Here is a 24468-nt window from a genome sequence, read left to right as displayed (position 1 = left end):
CCAGGACAAGCACAGCTGGTGTTTGGCAATACCATGTGACAAAGATGTACAAGCAACTGCAAAAATTTTAAGCAGCTATCACAAAGAAAGTATCTTCTTACATGCCCCCTAATTTGTAATTTTCATGAAAACTGAAAAATTTGCAGCAGTTGCACTTTGACTTTAAAACCTGGAATCTCTGTCCCAGGCTCTTTTCTAGCAGGGATATGGTAGCTACAGCTCAGACTAGTCTTTTTGCCCAGGGGAAACACCACCAGCAAAATGTTTCCCCAACAACTACACCAAATCACCCAGTAAGAACTAGGCTGTGCATCCTTCCCCTTGCCACTGGCACACAAATTAACAGAGCAACCCAGGGAACAGGAGGGATTTATTCTGTAGCTGTTAGGACTTGCCTTTCACATGAAGGAGATAATCTCACAAGATTTACTCCTACAATGGAATATTCCAGTCATTCCATGGATTTCAGGATTTGTCATATTTGAGGTACAATTTTTTAGCTGTTCTGAAATGTTAGGAAGGAAGGTGAGCTTTCAAAATTAACTGCTTGTTGGGTTGGTTCTGAAAGACTTTAACTCAATACTTTTCCATGCTTTTTCACCAAAAAAAAAAAGTGCAACTGAATGGCCTGTTTTCTGAGAAGGATCATTAGAAAAATGCTGGGATGGGGCAAATCAACTTTGAATTTTGCAATGCATTTTAAGGTTTTACTGAATATCCCCATGGAAAATCTAGTCTGTGCTCAACCAATAGTGTATGTTACAGATAATATTTTCTATTTCTTTGTTCCTCCCAAACACAAGGGCCCCTTTGCAGGAGGGTGTTGCGTACTTTGATTTCCTGTCAGTCCATGGAGGGATGGCTGAAGAGGCAGGATAAAGCATTTTCCTTTCACCTCCAAGAACTTTGTGTTCACATCCTGAGTATTGTCTGAAGCAACATAAGGCCTGAGTGATTTTCTATTGATATACATGTTCCTTGTGTCAAGTCAGTGAACAAAACCCACCATAATGACTGAGGCAACAGGCCTCATCATTCCTCTTAAACAGCAGGAAGTAATCAAACCAGGCGATCCATCTAAAAAATTGACTGAAGTTTGCCACTAGTTTGCCACTAGACCAAAGTTTTTCTATTTAGTCAAACATGAGAAACCAAGTTGCTTGATTTCCCTTAACAGATCTTACAGTTAATACAGTTGTTTCATAGTCCTCCTTGGGTATGATGCAAATCTAACACACAGTTCATGTCCTAAGTGAAGTTAAAGGGAGCAAGGGAGCAGAAAAAAGCAACAAAAAAATGAAAGTCCTCAAAAACTACACAAAACTAATGTCTTTGCTTTTATGTTTTGTTTTTTTTTTTTTTAATGAATAGGTAGGTTTTTAAATGACAGCTGCTGAAAATATCAAGAGAGACTTAGTTCCCTGTACTAACACAAAGAACCTGTCATTAGATGGAGAGACTTGACCAGGAGGGTTTCCTCCTGCAACTGTTTGTGTAAGGAACCATGTAGAAGAGTCATCCCTCTGGGTTCAGGGAGAGGTTTTGCTTTTATTCAAATGATTCATGGCATTACAGTACTATGTTCTCTTTGGATGTTTGATGTTTATAGTGATGTCATTTTACATGTTTTGAAGTGTTGTGCCTTTTTCTTTTCCTTCTACCTGCCTGTTTTTGAGGTAGCCATCAGACAAGGCAAACATTCTTCTAAAGGAGTACTCTGAGTTCTCATAAAAAGATACTCTAATTGTCCAGGGCACTTGCACAGCCCAACCCTGTTTATAATAACCTCAGGAGCAACCTCTGTGCCAGAAATAGTTTACCAGGGAAACTGGAAGTGTTTAAGTCTCTCTGTAACTTGCCCAAGGTCAATGTAAATGTTCCACCTGGGCAAACAACAAGGGAGGACATGCCATTACAAACCTTGAACAAGGGATGCCAGAGCAAAAGCTGAACCAACACAGAGTACCATGTCAGATTCCAAAGATTTAAAAAAGTAAGTGTTGAGGAACAAACCCTTAATTCAAGCCAGTCAGATCCCACTGACTGAACACAACATCTTCTTCTTTACATCCCATTTTAATGCTCCAGCTTTGCATTGCTCTTACTCACCACAAAGCACCACTGTCTCCTGCAGCAGCACCTGTGGTGCCAGACTTGGGTCTTCGGGAGAAGTGTGAGCCAGGACTGTGACAGAGAAGTCCAAGTGCACAGGACAAGCTGCAGTGCAAACTGCAATGAAATCAGGGGAACAGGTCATCCTGGAGGATGTATTCCCTCTTCTTACAGCTTTTCCTCATCTTGACACACTATACTTCGGCCCCACCAGCATGTTTGATGCTCTCAGAGAATTTCAGCATTTTAGAGGACTGGTCCAGTTCAAATATCCGCATTATTGAAACCAGCACATTAATCCAAAACAATCCTCCAATTCCATGAAAACCCAGATTGAAAACAATCCTCTTCATCCATTTTCACAATCACATTTGCATCAGAAGGCCTATTTTCAGTTTGAAATTTGAAACATGTGGGTAAGCTTGTTACAAATACTGGCTCTGATTAAAAGAAAAGTTTTACTTTCAGGTCTCTTTAGATTAGGAAAAGCAAAGTTTCTTTCTCCGACTTTACATCCCTAACTCTTTGCATCTTTCTCTTTGACAGTGCCAATATTGCTTTGCGATGCTGTTTTGGCAGTGGTGAAATGGCATATGCTAACAAAAATATTCATTCATAATTTATTCCTAAGTATTCCAACCAACCTTTTGTCTTCAGCCAAGGCAAGCAAATGGACAAACATATTCAGGATTCAGTTTTCAAGCACTTTATTCCCTGCACTTAAAATTAGCTGTGCTTCACTTTTCTGAAAGCATTTGTACCCTCTGTCTCTTGTAGATGCTTTCTTTTTTATCATTGCAGTAGAACGTTAGATATAATTCAAGAATATCCTTAGAAAACTCATTGACATTTCGTCCCTCCATGACCTCTTCTAGCTTATGTACACCTTCATAGATTTTTTCCCAGTGCATAGTAAGGAAAAAGAAAAGGCAATTCTTTTAGAAATGGCTGCATCTACTCAGCCTTGTGGGTTAGCCACTCTCACATGCATAGATTTAGTAGTCAGTGTCTGTAGAAAGTTCTAAAAACAGAGTCAAAGGCTTTGTCAAAGAAGTTATTTACACATCAGCCCAACTTTTCTGCACAATTAGCTTTTGCCAGATGCGTGTGCCTCTTTTTACAAGCATGTCACATGCTTCCTACAGTGAAAGTAAGAGAGTGATGTTGGACCCCTAGGCTTCAAATGTTATGTGTGCTTTGTGTCCAAGTATTGTCTATCTAACAATGGAGCTATTGCACGGAAGCAGCAGAGCAGCTGCTTCTTTCCCCCCAGTCTTTGTAGAACAAAGCACCAGGCTCCTCAGGAGTCAACTTTGTTGTTCTGCTGTTGTATAACTGAGCTGTCATCCGGCCACAGGCGCCAGTGGCCACAGCCCCCCTTATGGGAGCAAGCAGTTCAAAAGCAGGGCTGGGTTTATGCAGTTTAATTTGATGTGTCAAGCATCTTTATTACAAGCATTCCTGCAATGTTTGCTGTTAACACTCAGAAAAGAACATGTATCAAATCTAGCCAGCACATGGGGAGGGGCAGAGGACAATTTGGGCAGCAATTTTAACTTGCTCTGACAGAAACTGCAATTTTCAGGGCCAACATGCAAACTTAGCAAGAAAATACTTTTGCATGCTATAATATTGATCTTCCTTTCTATCTTTCAGATAGGATTTAAAAACAGTAGTGTTTGCCAATGGCAGTCCAGTCTTTGCCACTTCTCTATATCTTTGAATGTCACTTCGAAGGAGAGAAAAAAAATCCCTTTGCAGACAAGAAATTTATGGTCAAACTAGTCAGGTCAGATGTGAGTTAAATAGTGTGACACACTATTCCACTCAGTAAATGCTCAGTAGAAATCCTTCTGCCAGAGATGTAACATATATCATGCCACATAACTGTAAATATTACTGTGCTCACTGGTCTCAGCATAGGAAGAGAACTCCTCATCAACATGCTCTTCAAGGACTCACAACAAAATGAAAAATCTGGTACCAACAACCATAACCAATTGCTGACAGTTAGACCAAACCCTTCTGGAAACTTGCCAGTGTTTTCTTCTACCATGCCTATTGTACAGGCACCATGGCAGTAAAGGACTCAGAAATATCCCTGATTAGATCCAAGAAAGATTAACTACTTCATAATAATGATATGCAGATGGACAGAATGATTTAAAAAGCAGTCTGTTTGTTCCTGTTTCTCACAATAACTGCATGCATTTTGATTCACAGTTTAAATTCCCATCTCCAGTTAATCCTTTCAGAAATAAAACTTACATACTGGGCAATAATAGACTTCATATAAATGGAAAAGCTTTTTTTTGCTGTGAACCCAATGACTAGTTCATCTTCAAAGTCTCTGATCCAAACATGTTTTCTTACAACAAATCCTCTGCCACTAACATTTGAGCATGAGCCGTTCATCATAACTACTGACAAGAAAGAAATGAAAGCAAGCTGTTTGTTTGCACAGGAGCAAGAATGGTCTTGTGGTTACAATACTTTTCCTGTGACCGAAGACATATGTTCTCATCTTCTTTATACAGAGCCATGATTTCTGTCCAAGCTTCTACTATTTACCTTATATTTTGCCTTGATTGTCCAGCTCCTAAACAGACCATTATGACACCAGAGTTTTTGAACCACCCTGGGACAATGTCAGTATTTACTTCACTTCGATAATGAAAAGGACATTAATCAGGTTGAGTTGCAGATATGAGTAATCTACAGCAACTTTCTTAACCAAACTTTCCCTAAAGGCTGTATCTGTGCTCAGGGTGTTGGGCAAGCAAACACCAGCAGAGCAAGACCAAGCCTTGTTATGGTAAGTAGATAGGCACCACCCAAGGAAAGTAGCCCAAGGCCATGGGCAACTGGATAGAAAACAAAGAAAATTCCTTTTTCATAAATGAGCTCCTCCCCTGCAGCACGTAAACACGCCTAAACTAGCTCTCTGCACTTCAAAAAAGCCCCACCCCGACCTTCCAGTCTTTTCTACCTGGCAACAGGGTTCTTTTATAGGAATTGCATGCTCTTATCCAAGTTTATATGCCACTGTGCTGCGTGGTAATTCCCTCACTTTCCTTCAAAAGTGTAAGGCAAAAATCCCGAGTGAGCATGTTAAAGGATAAACCTTGTACATTGTTATGCCTCCTTCTAATGGCACATTGTTACCAAAGAACTGACTAATCAGTCGCTTAATAAAAGATGTCCTTCCCAGTACCAAGTGGAAAACAAGTGTGCTCTCCAATTAACAAGTTCTTGGAATCCTTTCCAGCAAATATCCTTTCCCCAACCTGATGGTGCTCCGAAAAACGGTGCAACTGTGAGAAAACGTGTTTGCCAATGGTAAAAGAGAAGGAAAGGTGGCTCAAATTCTTTACCCCCAGTTCTTACACACTTTATTTCAAACAGCACTGATTCCCTTTCTGCTCCGTGCACTCCGCTGGCCATTACCCCTGTGCACGACTGGAAGTACTTAACCTGACCCCATATTATTCATTAAAAGGTAAGCAAAACACTCTTCAGAGAGCTGCTCTGTCTGCTTATCGTAGCACCAATCTCACCCACCATATTTTTAATCACTCTGATGTCTGCACCCGTGTTCTGCATGCCCTTGGGCTCATGAACCTTATCATAATGTCAATCTGTATAGAGCCATGCACACTCTCTGTCTATAAATTACAGAAGTAATTATTACTAGTAAATAATATATATTAGCTCATCTAAAATGGATCAAGTTCTCCAGTCATCCTGGAAAATGAATAAAATAGGCAAAGCTACAAGGCATCACTTTAAAATACTTCTTATATAATTATTATGAAATTGCATTAGGCTATGACTCATTCCTGCAAATGCAAGGTTCATTGAGGATAATTAAAATAAGTCACTATCTCTTCAAGGCAGTGACTCAGAGGATGCTGCCCATAGTGGAGTGCAGTGAAGTCAGAGAGAAGCTCCTCTACTCCCACCAAAAAAAGCAATTGCAGCTTATTAATGCAGTGAGTAGGCTCAGTCTGCTCTTCCCTTTAGTCCATTTAGCCGCTAGGTTTGGATTTTTTCCATGTCCAAGAAGTGAAGCCAACTACATATTAACTTAAGTGTCTTGCTAGGGCTATAGGGAAAAAGAAAGGGCCTAAAAACAACTGTGATATACCCAAATGCCCCTCCCCAAAATAATTGTTTGTAGGATTTAAAAAAAACTTGTGTTGTCTGTGTGTAATGTGTAACAACATGGGAGTCATCTGATCAAACTAACAGCTTGCTAAGAGTAAGCTGCCATCCTTAGTAGGTGTATATGGGCCATTTTGTGACAGAAGTCAGGCTGCAGCTGAGATCATCCACTTGGGAGGAATTACAGCAAGATAAGAGATGTCGGACACTGCACCTCTGTATACCCGCACCACAGCTGACAAGAGATTAAATTACCAAATCTTCTTAGAAAATGCATGCCTTAGCTGAGTCACATCAGAATAATTAATACAGTTTGGCAACTTTATCACCAAAATATAAAGCTACTGAATAAAAGTGAGTGTAAAAACCAGTAGAATTTAGCTGCACTTCTCTCCCACACTCCAGCACAAATGACAGCTCATAAGTTTATCTCTGTCATGGTTTTCCATGCTCTACAGTTGGTGCTCTGTATTTTCTAGTATGATTTGATTTGCTAATGCATTTTATTTTTCATAACTATAGCCTTTTCATGAGTTTTTTAGTTCTTTTGATGTGGGAAAAGCCAAACATCAAATATGTTTCTCAATGATATTCTTAACAGTATGTCCTATCAGCAGATTGCTATCCACATGATCAGAATTAACTTAGGGAAAAGAGTATGCTTTCAATATTTAAATTAAATCAATATACAAATTTAAAATCTACCAGTGCTGAGAAAAGTGTTCATTGGGAATACATGATTAAGCCAATAGTAGGTTAAAGAATGTTTTTCTCATTATGAAACCCTTTGCAATAACACGGATCCTAACAGTAGCAATCCATGACAGCTCAATATTAATTAACCAGCTTCTTTTGCTTAAAGCTTACCATTCTAAAGCTTGAAAAAGTGTTGTGCAATATCACTAATGGAACACATGCAGAGTTGAACCTGTTTATGAGCCTAAGTAGAATGAATTTGTTAAGGAAGCTGTCAGATACACTGAAGGAGGTGGAGAGTTCATGCTGTCCAAGTCGGGTAAAGTGTAAACAGTGCTTTAAAAATTTACCTTCTCTTTCAGGCCTTGCAGGCACATTCCAAGTATTGAGTCGTTGCTTCATCACTTTTTCTGTATCAAAGGGGACACTAACAGACCATCTTGATAACATCCATTTGAATATAAACATGATATTGTCCATTGGTCCCAGGGCCTCAAAGCCAGGATGGAATTCATTTAGCAAACCAATTTTCAAAGAAATTTAACTGGAAATTATATACACACTTTTTTTCTTTTTCTTTTTTTTCTTTTTTTCTTTTTTTTTTCTTTTTTTTTTTTTTTTTTTGATTGGGAACAGTGATTGTAACTGTTAAAACCAATCTGATTCAAATTCATATCTATCCATATAACCCTGGTACATCATTTGGAGTAAGCCCACTGGTGTAAAATAGGTGTGCATTTACATTTTTGTCATTGCGCAGGATCTGTACAGTACTTGCAGAGCATCAAGGCTGTCACTCCAGCCTTTCCCACCAGAGTCCGGCAGGCTGGAGGTGGGCAAAGGTCTGGAAGGAGAAACAGTCAGGACAGCTGTCCCCTACTGACCAAAGGGATATTCCATACCATGTGGAGCCATGCTTGGAAACAGAAGTCGAGAGAAAAGGTATTGAGCTGGAGGAGGGGGGAGTTAAGGCATTTGTCTTCCAAAGCAACCAACACATGTGCTGAGGTCCTGCTCTGCAGGAGGTGGCTGGACATCGCCTGCTGATGGGAACAGAGAATGTATCTCCTCATTTTGTTATGCTTCTATGTGCAGCTTTTGATTTTCTCATTAATATGCCTTGATACCAACCCATGAGCTGGCCCATCTTATTTTCTCTCCCTGACTTCTTAAGAAGAGGAAGTGGGAAAATAAATCGTACAGGGAGAGGTGTCTGGCATCCAGACAAGTCACCACGCCACAATAATATTCACTAAATTTAATCTCCTATGCCATGATATGACCTTTCAGTTCAGGTAGGAAGAATTGGAATGTGTTTTGTAGCTCATCATTGAATTTGTCTGTTCTTCTGGCCTCATCTGCACGTCTTGTCCTCATAACTCAGGACTTCATGTGATAAAAGCTATAAGCTCATCCCATTAATTAGGTGTTACACCCATCTGTTACACAGAAACATCACATTACCTTTTTGCCAAATCACTTTGCACAGTGGCTCTCTTGTACAAAATGAATTTCTCTTGTATAAAATGAATTTTTCATTCCAAAGTAGTGAGTCATGGATGTGCAGCAGCACTCTAAAATAATCAGCATGACAAATAATCAGCCCCAGTGAATAAAATCCTGTGGACCCTTTAGGCAGAGAGGTGATAATTTTGCGACATAGAAGTACAGCATATCATACTAAAATCCTTAATTGACACATTCAATTGTAATGATATTAATCACTGTTCTGGCAACTGTATCAAATGTTTCCTTCATATAAAGTTAATCCCTCTCTTTGTTCCTCAGAAATCATTGAAGAGCTTAGCAAGACAGAGCAAGGAATCTAGCCAAAATATTGTTCTGTCCCTCTTTTCACAGGCATGTTCTCAAGCACTCTGGAAAATATTCAGCCCTTCCACAAAAATTGCTTCTTAATTAAAAAAAAAAAAAAATCCATAGTAAGTTATATCAGTCACCTCTTATGCAGGAAACCCTTGAACTATGCTCTGTATGTCTCAAAGAAATAGTTCAAATTCCAAATTCTTTGCCTTCCTGAAATATACTGGACTTCACTTGTCTTATTAGTGTCCACCCTATAAAGCATCCATTGCTTCATCAGTGGAATTTCATTAGTGTAAAAAAAGAACCACCAAAGACATTATTGCAGGACCTGGAAAAAATGCATATGAATTATATATGCTTTGTGCATTAAAGAACCATAGGAGATTGCTGTTATTATGACCATTATCTTGTCCTTCACACTCCTTCTTCCCTATTTATGTTTTTGATTTGTCTCAATACAAACTCCTAAAGTTAGAGACGATGTCCCTGTAATATCTGTGGCACTAATGGGTGGCAGAAGGACATCAATAACTATAATACTATTGCTTATAATGCTCATCCAAATGACTTGGAAGCAGACCAGCATAGGTACAAGAATAGTTGGGGTAGACGTACAAAAAAAGCAATTTCCTTTTATCAATACATCACTTTTATTGCACAAAACTGGGCATTCAGCTGTCTGGATTCTGCCTAATGACTGCATTTATTGCTGTTCTTCATGTTAACCAGTGCTATAGTGAATATCAGAGCACGTTGGGCAGTTTCCATATGTCGTCTTCCAAGACAAAGCTTTTTGCTTTCACTGGCAAAAGCATACTCACAGCTAGATCCTGATCAAATCACCACAGATGCAGTTTATGGAAGAGCATATCCTTTGAATCACTTGATATAGTACTCCAGGATGAGCTGCAACCAAAAATTCAAGTTATTCTTGATTACATATGCTTTATTTAATCCAATGTATTTAGTCCAATGAGTTAAAGGAAGAAAGAACCTATTCCCCCTGTGAGTTTGTACCCATTGAGACAATTTTGATAGAATCTAATGTTTATTCCTACCAGCTATGTTCATATAATATGGCCAATGTTTTAATTTGTGTCATTTTGAAAAGTTGGTTTCATTTTCAGTGTAAAATGCCTGACTTTGCCTTGCCTTAGAAGCTTTGGAAGCATTCACAAACTCAGTGGCCCGTTTATTGAAAAGTTGAGATTTAAATTGTTTCTGTGCCACAGTAAACATTTGCAGACACATTTTCAAATAGTGCAAGGAATGTCTGAAAGACAGATATACTGCACTAAGACATGTAATTAATTTTGTCGCTGAGGAGCACATGTCAAGGCCTGTGTGAGGATGAGATTGATTACCGCTTCCCTCTTTTTCTTGGTCACTCTTCATGTCATTGCTTTTTTTCTTAATAATCAAAAAAATTAAAAGTGGTCAACAAGTACTTTTTAAGATAGGTAATTGGTTTGGCACAAGGATGTCAGAGTAGGATGAGACCCTTCAGCTTGGGGAAGAGACAAGTCATGACAATAAATGACAATGACAACTTGACAATGTTACAAGTGCCTTGGACAGAGTAGTTTGAAGAGGCATCAGGATTTTTGCCACTCTCAGTAAAAATTGAAGGCCCATCAAATGAAGATGGTGAGAGCAAGGCATAGCAAGGTAAAATGACAGCTGGTTCTTTATGCAGCAGGTGCTAGAACTATGAAGTTCACTGTCCAAAGAAGTCAGACTGCAGATCAGCTGAGTTCACCAGGAAACTGGGTGTGTACATAGAAAAGATACCTTTTATTCTAGAAGTTCTATCAAAGAAGTTGATATTGCTATTGCTGCTCCTGAAGTACTCACTTATGTCCAATGTTGCTGAAAAGGTAAAGGACTAGATGGATCCTTTGTCTTATCTCTTTGTAACCGTTTTAAGGTTTTTATGCCGTATATTCTTGGGACTGGATTGTCTAGGAATTGAAAAAAATGCTCCAGTGCCATTAGCAGACTGTGGGAGTCCTTACAAATGTTTTCAAAGCTGCTCACCTGCTTTAGTCAAGACTGACAGCTGCAGCAACTATTCTTAAATAGTAATGGGGCAGAAGGTTTTTTTTTTTTTAAATCATCGGCAAGAACAATAAACACATCCCAGATTATTCATGGAATTACAGAATGGCCAGGGTTGGAAGAGAATTCTGGATGTCATCTTGCCCAACCATCATGCAGGGAGAGCCACTTAGAGCCAGTTGCCCAGACCCCAGGAAGAGACTTAACCATTCATCCAAAACAGCAGAGAAAGTATACAGAAGAAACAGGGGGAAAGATTTGCTGAATTTTATAGCTCATGAACTTCAGTTCTTACTGCAGAAATTTTACTCTGAAATATTTGGGAGGATGGAGGTCATAGGAACTGTACTTTCAAAATCTGAATTTGACTTTATCGCGCTGGTTAGTACTTAGTCTTTCTATTTACCTCATTTCCTTGGCATAATTGCATTATGCTCTATGACTAAGATGTTATAAATAAACCTCATCTAAAAATGACTCATAGCTCTCAAATATAATATATATTATCAAATTATGAAAGTAATACATACACAGTGCATTAATATTTCAGCAGAATCCAAATAATTGTTGTGTATTGAATTGAATATATCTAAAAATGCACAGGTCTGACCATAACTCCTGTTGTAATAGTGCAAAATAGCTTGATGAACTTCAAAGAAATCGTACTGACAGGTCCATGAGGAGCTTTCAAACACAACAGATCTGCCTCGGCCCACAAATTCTCCTTTTGTAAAGAAAGCAGAAGCCTTTCTCTCTGCTGTTGTGGCCAGGATGTTGCTGGTTACCTAATACCCACTCAGCCTTCCTTCATATAATTTAGGATTTTAGTTCAAAAATACGCCTTGGGATATTTCGAGTATGAAGGGAATAATGTAAATCCCATTTTTATTTTCTGTCATGCCAAGGGGCACATGTAATAGCCTTATACAATGTTGTGCCACATTGCACAGGCTGATGTGATATTACATAACATTGTCTAGGTACCAAAAGAAACAAATGTTTCCAACAAATGTTTCCAGCATACACACAAAAAGCCCCAAAAGCAGGGGTCCTTTCAGTGCTGTGAATGAGCACAATACAGACAGCATGAGGAACAAATCTGGCTTTCAGCCGAACTCATTCAGATAAGATGCAAGCCCAGTGCTCCTACTGTGCTCACTTCGGTCAGGAATGAACCAGAAAATGTTCTGTTTAATCTCCCACAAAAAAACCTGGATCCTGCACTGTACAACAGTGTTCCCCTTTTCACTCAAACTTTACAGTGTTGGTAAGTTTGACAATTATTTGTGTGTCTTCTATTTCAGTCACAAAACCAAGGTCAAAATTGAAATTTACTGTTTGTCTACATTCCTGTGGAAACCTAAGGGATGTTCAAGAAGCCAGCCATACTCCCTAAGGAACAAGGGCCACTACTGGGCCATTCCCAAGCATCTACACACTGTTCCCTGTGTGGTATCTGGGGCTGTCCTGTGCAGGGACAGGAGCTGGACTCAATGATCCTTGTGAGTCCCTTCTGACTCAGGATATTCTGTTGTTCTACAGTTCTATGAAGGTTCAGAGAGTGACTTCATAATCTGCAACCAAATTTGACCTTTTTCCTTACTCTCTTGCACACGTTCAGCGTACTACCTGTCTTACTGCAGACAGTAAATGTAGCCTCTGCTCAAGGAACATGCTGCTGCTGTAGCAGGGAGCCCAGAACTGAGATCATCCTTTTGAATAAAGACCTGTGTGTGAGCAACAAGAGGATGACTTCGGAGTGAGACCGTTTCTAACAATCAGACTTCAGACTATGCTGAAAGAAAAAAATGAAAAGATCAGACAGTAAAATTTTAAGCCAAAGGTAGAACTGTACTTCGAGGCATATGTCCTCCTCAAAGTACCTGCACTAAGCCATTTATGCAGTCATGTTAGAAAAAGATGGTGACGTATCTGGCTAAAGTTCTGGTGAGAGGTTTGTATGCCCAGATAATGTAATTGCCAGTTCCCTCTGGGATAACCAATAAAAATAGCCGTATTTCCAGCCATCATTTTGCTATCAAAATCAGAACTCTGTTCTTGCAAAAATTTTTTTTGAGAATTTTCTGGATTTTAATGCCTTAATGAAGAAGGCCATAAATCAATTGTAAACCAATAATTTTCAATGTATTGGGGTTTTTTCACATTATGGCAATAAAAACAATGTGAAAGAAAGGAAAGTACAAACAAAAGCTGGTGATAGGTTATGGAATGTGAAAATATGAAGCAAAGCTGTGCTTCCTCCTGCTTGGCAAACAGATATAACACAGCAAACTGAGCAAACAGATGCATTACATCTTTAGCAAATAGAGTATTACATATTTATGAGTAAAGCTGAAAAAAAAATATGAATATTCACCTAGTTAGCTATTCAAATACATGTCCATTTTCTAAGTTAACATGTTCAGTTTTCTTTCTCAAGGTCTTGGAGAAGCTTCTCCCATTATAATTTCAAGTGTGATATTTACAACAATAATGAGGAACCACTCATCTGCAATATTGAATCATGAAGAATCACTGGAGAATGAAGGCAAAAGGCAGGTTAGTTTAGAGAAACTATCAAAGAAGTTGTGAGATCTTCCCTAAAGATACTTCTTCTCTTATACTCTGTGAAACAAACTCTTATTTATGCAGTGCGGGATTTCAAAAATCTTTCCCTAACCATAAGGAAAGATGTTCTGATGATGACAGCCAAAAGACCTCCTGAAAGTGATATGGCACTTCAGTCCTAAGTGGTGTTATAAAGAAGTACATTACAAATAAGTGGTTGTCTTGGTTTAGGAACAGTGCTGCTCAGTTTTGTGCTCCCACTGAGACTCTCCAAACCATGTGCCACTCTCTTGCTCCCCTGCTTTCCCCTCTCACTTTCCTCTGCTGTGAGATGGAGAGAATTGGGGGAACAAAAAGCAAAGATCATGGGCTGAGATAGCAACAATTTACAGGAAACAAAAATGAGATAAGACAATGAACAGCAACAGCAACAATACCAATGACACAAGAAAGAAACAATTCACATGGAACATCCCTCCCCAACAATGGACAAAACCAGACAACTCCCCTCTGCCACGTTTGACTGGAACAGAATCCCTTGTCCCCAGAAGAATTCCTTTTCCCTACCGCAGGCAATGATGTGAGATGGTATAGAATGACCTCTGGGTCCTGGCCACTGCAAAAAATTAACTCTGTGCTGACCAGAGCCAGGAGACAGTGGTTAAATAAAAGCTTAGCTTCAACTTTATCAGAGTTCATGCACTTCAGCAAAGTGAGAACAGGGTTCAGTGTCTGCCACAAATTCTGAGTTAATGGCTCCACTTGTAAACCATTAAAAATCTGCTTTTACATTATTTTATATTTAAACTAAACCAAGCCAGCATTGCCACAACAAAGTGCACCTGAGAGCAATGAACTCAGTTTGATGGATGCCTCAAAGCCAACAAAATCTGCATGTAAGGTACAACTGCAAGGTTCAGCTGCTAATCAATGACAACTGTCTCTTTCATGTCCCAATCTGGGAATTCATCTTCAATTCTAAGTCCCAGAACAGAGGAGAGAAAGGCGGTGTACATCTGTGTACATCAACAAACAGAAAAAAAGTTTGGAAGGAAGCTGAACACATCACTGATTGTTCCTGCTTCTAAGGGCAGGGCAGGCATCTGGTACACGAGGTGTTTCCTCAGAGTCTTCCCTAGGGTATTTTCAGGGTCCTCCTGGCAATTACAACTATTCTCCAGTCAGTGTTCTACCATTTTGCTATCATTGTGAAGAAAAAGAAAAAAGGGGAAAAATGTAGAATGGCTGAATATCCATAAAGAACAGTTGTTAGTTTTGTACAGTTTCATACATTCTCACTGTTGGAGGATAAATCACACTAACACAGCCTAAATTGTCACAGTATCACAGTTTAAGATAGAAAACATAATATTTTTTTTCCAAATAAAAGAAAAATGTTAGACCCTGAGGTGTTTCTGGCATATAAGCAAAAGTTGTCTCATGGGACATAAGTCTGTTGTAGAAAAGAAAAGCAATTTCTGTAATAGTTATGACTCTTTTGTCCAGAGCCAAAGGCCATGTTAAAGTGGTTCTGAGTCAGACAAATGCTCACGCCCACGAACGAAGCTCCACAGTCTTTTTGTTCACAAAAAGATAAAAGAAGCTAAGGCTGATCTGAGCAGAGACCCTACTCTGAAGAAAAGGAGGTTATCCTTAATACATAGCAAAGTACTGGAAGAACAAGACAGAAGAATTATTGTGAAGTGGTAAAGAAAAAGGGTAACACAGGACAGGAGAGAGCCACCTGGGATATGGCAGATTTAATTTCACACTAACGGGGCCAACTGTTTTGTATAAATGAGAGTATGAATACGCTGTGTTCCATTTTGCTTCCCTGATTATCATTAGCTATGGGCAGCATGAATTATGCAGGCCCCCAGCTAAGCTGCACATTTACCATTGCGAAATAAAAGCCAAGTCAAAAAGCTTGCTACCATTTTTTTGCTTGTTATTTTCATCTCACTCTCCATTTATTATAATGAAGGTGATGATATCTGAATCCTATACAAAGTAGGGCTGAAAAATCCCCAAACACCAAGACGTGCCCTGGTGCAACAAGGCAGTTACCTGTGGGCCTGACACTAAGTGACACAGATATTCTCACTGAATCTGGAGAGATTGTTTAAATTATGTTCTGTCTAGTCTTGAGGTCTTCATGGGATGTGAGATTTGCAGCTACTAGGGCACACACAGTCAATCATACGCAATGCTATCCATATTCAGAATGTATTATTTTAGTGTACTCCTAATAGTCTGAGCACACACCCTGCTTGCTTACAAAGTGGCTGCTTGTCACTGAAGGTATCATAGGCCCACTAAAGCAAGATTACTCTCATACAAGGCAGTGATGAACAGCTTTCATTTCAGTCACATCCCATTTTGTGTCTACTGTAGCAAGAGCTATTCCACTGCTCCAAATGATAAAGCGATTACAGACACCACAGCAATTAAAGATTTATAGTAGCGTAAATAATTAACACTCCCCCTTTCCACTGAACATAAAAGTCATGCTTAGATGAATACCAAAACAACAGTAAGCTCATACCAGGCAGTTGAAACCTATTTATCTATGATATATCTCAGAAGTCTCACATTATCTCTCAAAAGAACATTTTCTATTAGTCAGGCTATATTGGATATAAAGTTATATATGGTATATTTACTTGATTTTGCAAAACAATGAAGATGTCCCCTATTTCAGAATTCGTTTATAAAACAAGCCTGTTTTGTGTTTAGACTCAGCATAGTTATGTGCTGAGCTCTTCACATTCTGGAGACTGTACCATCCTTTCATCCGGACACCAGCAGTCTTGTTGCCATCTGGAAACTTCATGATATGAGAGTTTATTCCCCTTTTCAATTTAAGTGCTACTCTATTAGGGATCACTTTTGTTTTTCCCCCAATAATTTTTTCACCATAAAAACCACAACCATGAGTTTTGAAAACAAACTCTTGAGCAGTACTTAACACAAATGCAGGCTTTAATTTAGTGGCATGCATTGTTATGTCCCTACTTTTGTCTCCCATTTTGTTTGTATCACAATGACATGGCTTAAAATTTCTTTAGATCATAAAATGTGCTTTTGAAGAACTGTTAGAAAAACTAAAAAGTATTCCCAAATTAAAATGTTAAAGTTGCAAAGATCAGCAATCAGAAGGGAAGAAGCAATACCAGAAAAAAATGACAACATGGTAAATTTAATACAGATGCATCTCTTGCATTCATCATGGTAATGTCATTAGCTGCTTGTTCACCTGCTCTTTACTTACAGGTTCTTTTCTTTCAGTCTCTGCACATAACAAAGTTCTTCTGGTATGAATGAAATGTGCAAGGACAAAGGTTATTCTCTGCAATTTCTCTACCTCAGTTGCTGCAGAAGCTGAAGCAGGAACAGCAAAGTTGAATAAGTTCAAAATTTCGGTCTCCTAGGGAATTCCAATGCTCTCTTTCAGGTGCTTCAAGTCATAATTAAAAGGAATAGCAAGACTTCCTGCAAGACGGAAATTATGATGAGTTTTGTTCAGGTAATTTGTTCCAGAAATGTGTTCAGAGCTAGCAAGTTTCTGGTGTCTTATGGGGCAGACTGTTACCAGATTGCCTGGTAGTCAGGAGGAAAGGTGACTTCATGTACCTGCATTTCTGTGTGACCAGAGAAAAGGCCCTGTCCCCAGGGTCCAGGGGAGACTGTTTGGCCAGGAAACCATGAAGACGTTGCTGACAAGTGGTTGTGTGGAGACAGTGCCTGCCCCAGGCTGGCCCTTCTCTCATGGAAGGGTTTGAGTATTCTTGTACCTGGGCCAGGATTTCTGTGCCAAAACCCATCTAATGAATAAGCCTTTGGGCCTTCCTTCTAAACCAGTTTCATTCCACAGTCATTTTTTACAGAGAGGGGAACATTATTTTTGTGACAGTGTGTTTGTGACATGTCTTTTTTCCCTTTGTCTCCTCTTTCCTTCTTTTCGGAGTGGTGTAATGTGACCCTTGGCTGCTGGCACCCACAGTCCCGGTAGCTCCCGCAGGAGACAGAACAGTTCTCCAAGTACACAGGGGTCATATTCATTTCTCTTGAGAGTTTCTTAAAGACATTTGATTCCTGTGACATGAAGCTGGTTACTAATTAACAGAGATTCAAAGATTAGTGTTACCAATTCCCCTCCTCCCACGGCCAGGGAGCGAGGGAGAGGAGGAAGGCCATTATGTGAGCTGCTGAGGACACTGAGCCTGCTACTGCCAGTGAAAAGACTCATTATTCAGCAGGTTCCAAGGTGAAAAGTTAAACTCAGCTGGTTTTTGTGGCCAGTATTGGTTCTCTCTGTTGCATCACCAGCACCTGCACAAGGTATAACATTGCCTTATTATCACAATTTCACTTAGGCTTGCCAATGGTGAAGAAAAAGCCTAGATATTAATTTGCTGTAACATGAATTTGCAGTGCTTTGCTGGTGGAAGGGATGGAAATTAAATCAGGTTGAGGAGAGGCTTTCCCTGTTGCATAGAATCATTAAGGTTGGAAAAGACCTCCAATATCATCGTGTCTGACCTTCAACCAAATTCCATCATGCCCACTAAACCACATGTCAATGAACATGTTTCCCTGAGGCAAAAAGAGCTGTACATAGAGAAGAGACTGAGACACAGCGAAGATTAGGTTCAGTGACTGTGTATACATGCTGCATGGTTTCTTGTACTGGGAATGGTGGAAATATTTGCAATCTAAATCATGCTTATAGAGCAGACTGGATATGTGTCAGCTCAGATTTTTGAGTATTCTGCTTTGAATACAGGCTCCTAGACAGCCTGATTGCTTTTCACCTGCCAACTTATATCCACATCTCAGAAAGTTGATCTCCCGCTGTGTACTGCTGCCTCTTTATCCTGTTCTTGGGACAGCAAGGAAGCAGCTTTGAAAGGGCTGAAAACAGAAGCTAGACTGTGACTAGGACCTTATTGTTCTTGTACACATGCTTCATCTCAGCTGCCACATTCATTCCAAAACACGGGAAAGCTTGTTAGACAAAGGTGTGTGATGCAATAGGGTATGATTTTCCCCAGAATTCACTAATTCATTTAGTATCTATCTGAAGAAGGCAGGAAGGAGGATGAACAAATTCTAATTTTAATTTTAATATATGCAGTGAATAAAAGAAACATGTTAAAAGCCCAGAACACTTAAAAAATCTCATCTCTATCTGTCCATACCAAAAATGAATTTTTTAATGTATGTAGTATTTTCCTATCAATTCCTAAATAGAATTAGGAGTATTAAAAATTATCAAAGAAGTTTGTTGATGATTATGAGGATAATCATCTGTATTGAAGATGTCTGAATAACTTGAATTACTTAGTTTTCACATTGCAGCTCCATATTTTATTTACTTAAGCCAAGTTCTGGATTTATTCTTGTACTTGACACATCCAGCAATACCTCTAAGGAGGTCAAATTCACTTTAAGAGAAACCTAATTCGCTAAAAAAAAAAAAAACAAACCCAAAAACAAACCAAAAAACCCACTAAAAAAACTTTACTCTATAGAGGTACTTTGGCTTCTCTTTGTCTGAGAGCTGGTTAAAAAGTATAAATTAAAGCAGTAAGAAATTTAAATGAGATGGTAAGGACCTGAAATCTGTCCGTATGAATTATGACAATCTGTAGCACCAAGAATTCCCTCAAAAGAGCCAAACAGGTCGGCATCTGAAGAGCAGCACAGAAGAATCCCAGCCACTCTGGCCAGTGAGTTAGCTTCGTTGGTGGCCAAATTTAAATGGCTGTATGCAAAGGTAAGCAGCATGGAGAGTAAACAGGAGGAATTAGAGACACGTGCATGCCTGCACAAGACTTACTGGCATCACGGAGATGTAGTAGGACAAATCCTCTGGCTGGGCTGCTGGAATGGAAGGATACAGGCTCCTTAGAAACAATAGGCAGGGAAGATGAGGAGATAGCCTTGCCCTCTATGTCAGTGACTATCTGGAGAGAATGGAGCTCCACCTGGGGAGGGATGAGGATCTGACTGAGAGTTTATGGGTCAGGATTAAAGGTAACATGCAGAGGTGTGCTGTAGGTCACCTTACCAGAAAGATCAAGTGAGTGCAGCCCTCTAGAGACAGACATTAGCAGCCTCATATTCACAAGTCCTGGTGCTCATGGGGGACTTCAACCTCCCCAAAATCTGTTGGAGGGACAACACAACAGGGCATAAGCAGTCCAGGACCTCCTGAATGGATGATAACTTCATTCTCCAAGTGGCAGAAGGACCAGCAAGGAGACATGCTATGCTGGATCTTGTACTCACCCACAGGAAGAGACTGGTGGGCAATGTGAACTTGAAGTGCAGCCGAGGCTGCAGTGACAAGGAATTGGTAAGGTTCAAAATCCTTGGGATGGCAAGGAGGTTGCACAGCAAGCCCCCTGACCTGGCCTTCAGGAGAGCAGATTTTTCTTGGTGGAGCACTGGAAAAGGTTGCATAGCGAAGTTGTGGATGCCACATTCCTAGAAGTATCCATGGCCAGGCTGGATAACACTTTGAGCAACCCTGTCTAGTGGAAGGTGTCCCTGCCCATGGCAAGGGGTTTGGAACTAAATGACCTTTAAGGAAGGCCCCTTTCAACCCAAAATATTCTTTGATTCTATGATTTTATGATATGTGCTGATAACAAGGACTGAGATATAATGCTGGTTAGAGTAGATTTTAAATTGTCATCCATGAGTAGTTGAAGTCTCCATCAGTTTTGTCTGGCTCAGTAACCAGAAAAACGTAACTGGCCAGCTTTTCCCCTAATGAAGAGGAATATATCTCATCCTGCAGGCAGCAACCATCCTCTTCTTTCACAGTTATTCATTGTGCATGTTCATTGGCTTATTAGCAGAAGAGTTATAGCAGAAGAGTTATAGTCAAGCAGACTTCCTGAATTACCACTGTGTTTTTTACCCTTACTACTGCATGATAGTTCAGAATTATTTCAAAGAACAGAAATAAGTCCTTCAAAGAGTTTATCACAGAGGCATACATGAGTGACAGCCCCTTCCTGTATCACTTCATGCATTTTTGGTTTGAGAGCACTTTGATCCCACGATCCCTTTTGGTTCTCAGTTAAGGACATGACATTGGTACATATCTTCTGAGACTTACTTGCCCATCTCTTGTGCCTTCTTCATTTTCTTGGCAGTTTGAAAGGTTCTTCAGACATGAAGCAAGGAAATGTCCCTTCCTTTCCTTGCGATCAAATTATCATTCCTGTTCCACCTTCAGACTTGCTGTCTCTTTCCTGTTTCATATCACATCAGTGAGTAAGAATATGGCTTTCTACTAAAAGCTGCCATTGTGTCCACAAAAGAACACTTCTCCATGGACCTCAGCATCCCCTTCTTTCTTGTCTTTCATTTCCAACCCTGTGCGTGAGCTACCCCAAACATATTTCCTTTACTAAAATTAATTGCCATCACAATGTCTTTATCTTCTTGCTCAGGGTAAATTTCACCTAAGTTCAATCCTTTGCATGCAGCAATGATTATAGAAGAAAAGTAAGCACTGTCTTGTCTTTACTACTGAGGCCGAAGCAGAGATTTGCTATATTTGAGATGCAAGACAAGCCTTTTATGTTCAAGCTGCTGCTGTTGGTACTTGGAGCTGTACGAGTTGCACTGTTTCTAATTCGGAGAATAGCAAACATAGGGGATGACTGGATGCAGCCAGATGGTCCACATTTTCCCTCTGACACCTTTTCCTGTGTGACCCTAGCCCCCTCCCAAGAGTCAGACTAATATGTTTCCATTTGATAACATGTAAAAAGTCTTCCAATATTAGTAGCCTTCATATTTCTCTTACATGAAATAAAGACCATACCTTGAATTTGATACGAGAGCAGTTAGGTCATTAAATAACCTGGCAACATACCCCAAGGTACAGAGGCACCTATATGGGGAAATTTTTATGTAAGCATTTCATTCTGATAGTGAACAGCCAAAATTAGTGCTTTAATATGTACTTTGCATAATCATCAGATAATGCCCAGCCTTCTCTCCTATTTATTCATTTTTTTAAACACTCCTTGTCACCTAAATGTGCTCATTGCCATGCAACATTATGTTGTATACCCACTAGGCAGATTGCCTGATTTTGCCAACTGAGCTTCACTGTAAGCTAACACAAATCTGATAAATAAAATCTGAAATAAAACCATGTCCATTGCAGATCACTTTTAAGTGCTCATGAATGTGAACTTACTTCACAAATGCTTTGATTTTTTCCTCCATTATTTTCCAGTGCCAAAACACTCAGAATAGCAGCTTTCATGCATCAAATGTATTATAGCATTGGGACAATCTAGCCTCCACTTTATTATTTTAATAATTTTTCTGCTTTGAATTTTTGGCTGTGTTTTATTCTCTGTAGTATGAGATTCCAGTAGGTTCTTATGATGAGAGGTCAAACTAAAAAAAGATGGCCCTGCTGGTTCTGTCAACTAAATTCAAACATTACTGTGAAGCTTTATAACAATAATACCTTTCGTGCTACTATATTCTGTAAGCAATTCAAGTGGAATCCCTCTTCTGTGTGGTTTATTATAACTCAACCATAAAAATGTGCTTTGGGCTGAAAGTGGATTTATAAGATTTCTGCCCAGGAGCATACACTTTGTAAAATTTAATTTAAATCAGCTTAGCTATTTTTTTTTCTTTAAAGACTGAAGAATAAAAACAAAAATAGATTGGTTTTTTTTTTTCTTTCTATAACAAGTTGGCATTTTTCTTGCCCTTCATGAATATACGTAATAACATCATCTTTGGGGAAGACGTGGAGGACCATGAAAGAAAAAAGTAATTTTCCTTTTTTAAAATGAAATATAGAGGCTGTCTGTGACTCCATATTTCCTGCAGACTAGGGTTTTCTGTGGGCACAGGGAACAATATAAAAAGTGGCATTTTTATTTGCAAAAAAGAGAGGCTGCTGCACTTAACTACTTTTTACAAAAGTCAAAGAAGAGTCTTACGAAATGGCAATAGGAAAGAAGTCTCATTCAATGCAGTATAACTCAGCTTACCCACTATACTAGACATTTGTGGACCCAACTTTTTTTTCTGCTCTAACAGACATGTGCTAAATTTGAGGTGCATTAATGTGTTTGTTTGCTAGCTTCCTCTGGTTGATATTTAAACTCCTGCTGGAAGTATTGCTTATGAAGATCTGCAGCCCTGGGTACATTTCTCCTCAGATTGTGGTTACATAATGACCACCTTGATAACCTGCCAGAGGTCATGTGGGCATTGAGCAGATCTGATTGAACAGAGTAGCTCATCAGACAGGGCTGTGCCATTTCATCTGAGTCAGCAGACAAACTGGTCAGGAACTAACAAAAAGTTTGAAAACGTAACAGTTTGAAAATGTAATGTAAAATCTTCCCTTCCCTTCCCTTCCCTTCCCTTCCCTTCCCTTCCCTTCCCTTCCCTTCCCTTCCCTTCCCTTCCCTTCCCTTCCCTTCCCTTCCCTTCCCTTCCCTTCCCTTCCCTTCCCTTCCCTTCCCTTCCCTTCCCTTCCCTTCCCTTCCCTTCCTTTCCCTTCCCTTCTCTTCCCTTCCCTTCCCTTCCCTTCCCTCTCCATAAAAATGTTAATCCAAACAGAATGTTGTCTCCAATGAAAAGATCACTTAAAGCAAATGTGTGCTTTAACCCTTGATCAGCAACTTCCAGGGGAAAGAAAAAGAGTTATAATAAATCAGCTAAATAGCAGTATAGAGAGAAAACAGGCTGCATTTAAAAGCAACTTGAGAGTGAGGATAATAAAGAAATTATGTCAAAAGAGCCAAATGAGTTTCATGAATACCAAGATAAGAATATCTAAAAAATCTATTTCAATATGTAAAAGTTATTTTAATGTGTAATACATTGTTACACTCATCAACATGTATGCATATATTTACAAATACTCAGACATGCACATATATACATATATATGAATAGTCTTGATGCTAATTTAATCTTAAAATAATCTCAGATGTTAATATTCCCAGGTGCTCAAGATGGTTAAGTATACTGTGCAAAGCTGACACATATCCCAGGATAGGAAGCAAGTAACCTGAAGGCATCTGGCTTCCTACAGTATGCTCACAGGCTGTTTGATGCAGGAGGCAGTGCAACCATTCACTGGCAAGCTGGAAACAGCAAAACAAAGTGAATTGGATGGTGAGCAGTCAGTGAATAGAAGACAATGCTGCATGTCAGAGATCCTGGAGCTCTACCAGGTCAGATCACATAGCTGTATCCAAACACCCATCTTGAATTTATATAGTGGATTCCATAGTAGAAGAATAGGCAAGTTCATTCACAACTTGATTTATATCAGATGGATCAAAAGTTAACATGCCTTTCTGCCATGTGGTCCAGACTGCCTCCTAAGGGATAGTCTTTCAATCTATTCACATAGCTAATGTCTTTCTGTGAGTTCTTACTATCTCAGTAGTTCTCACATCCCACATTAGAATCCTGCCATGGACAGGTATTTCTTGTTCCACTCATTTCCATTCATACAGCTTGCTCTCCTATGACCTGTCTTCATCTGAGGTATGTTTCATCGTTCTTCTTTTCCTCTAACATAGAAATAGAGACAGGTTCTTTCACCTTTGTAGCATTTTACAGACCATCACACCTCTTCTCAGTCTCTTCTCAGCACTATCAAGTGATAGGAATTTGGTAATGGAACCATAATGAAATACAAGAAATTCATTCAAGCACTAGAAAAAACTTTCTTATTCTGGGACTGGAACAGGTTGCCTAGAGAGGTTGTGGAGGCTGCATTCCTGAGGATGTTCAAAATCTGCCTGGACATCACCCTGAGGAAATCACTCTCACTGACTCTGCTTGAATGGGGGTTTTAGACTAGATGACCTCAAGAGGACACTTCCTACCTCAGTGATTCTCTGACACAGTGATCTTGAGGACTACCTCTCATTAATTACTGACTAGATGATTCTTCCTTTCAAAAACTATATCTAGCAGGTTATGATACCTAGGAATTATATTTCCAAACTTGTTCTCACATCTTGGAAA

This window comes from Catharus ustulatus, chromosome 3 (genome assembly GCF_009819885.2).
Source record: "Catharus ustulatus isolate bCatUst1 chromosome 3, bCatUst1.pri.v2, whole genome shotgun sequence".
NCBI classification, from domain to species: domain Eukaryota; kingdom Metazoa; phylum Chordata; class Aves; order Passeriformes; family Turdidae; genus Catharus; species Catharus ustulatus.
Note: the sequence above shows the minus strand (reverse complement) of the source record.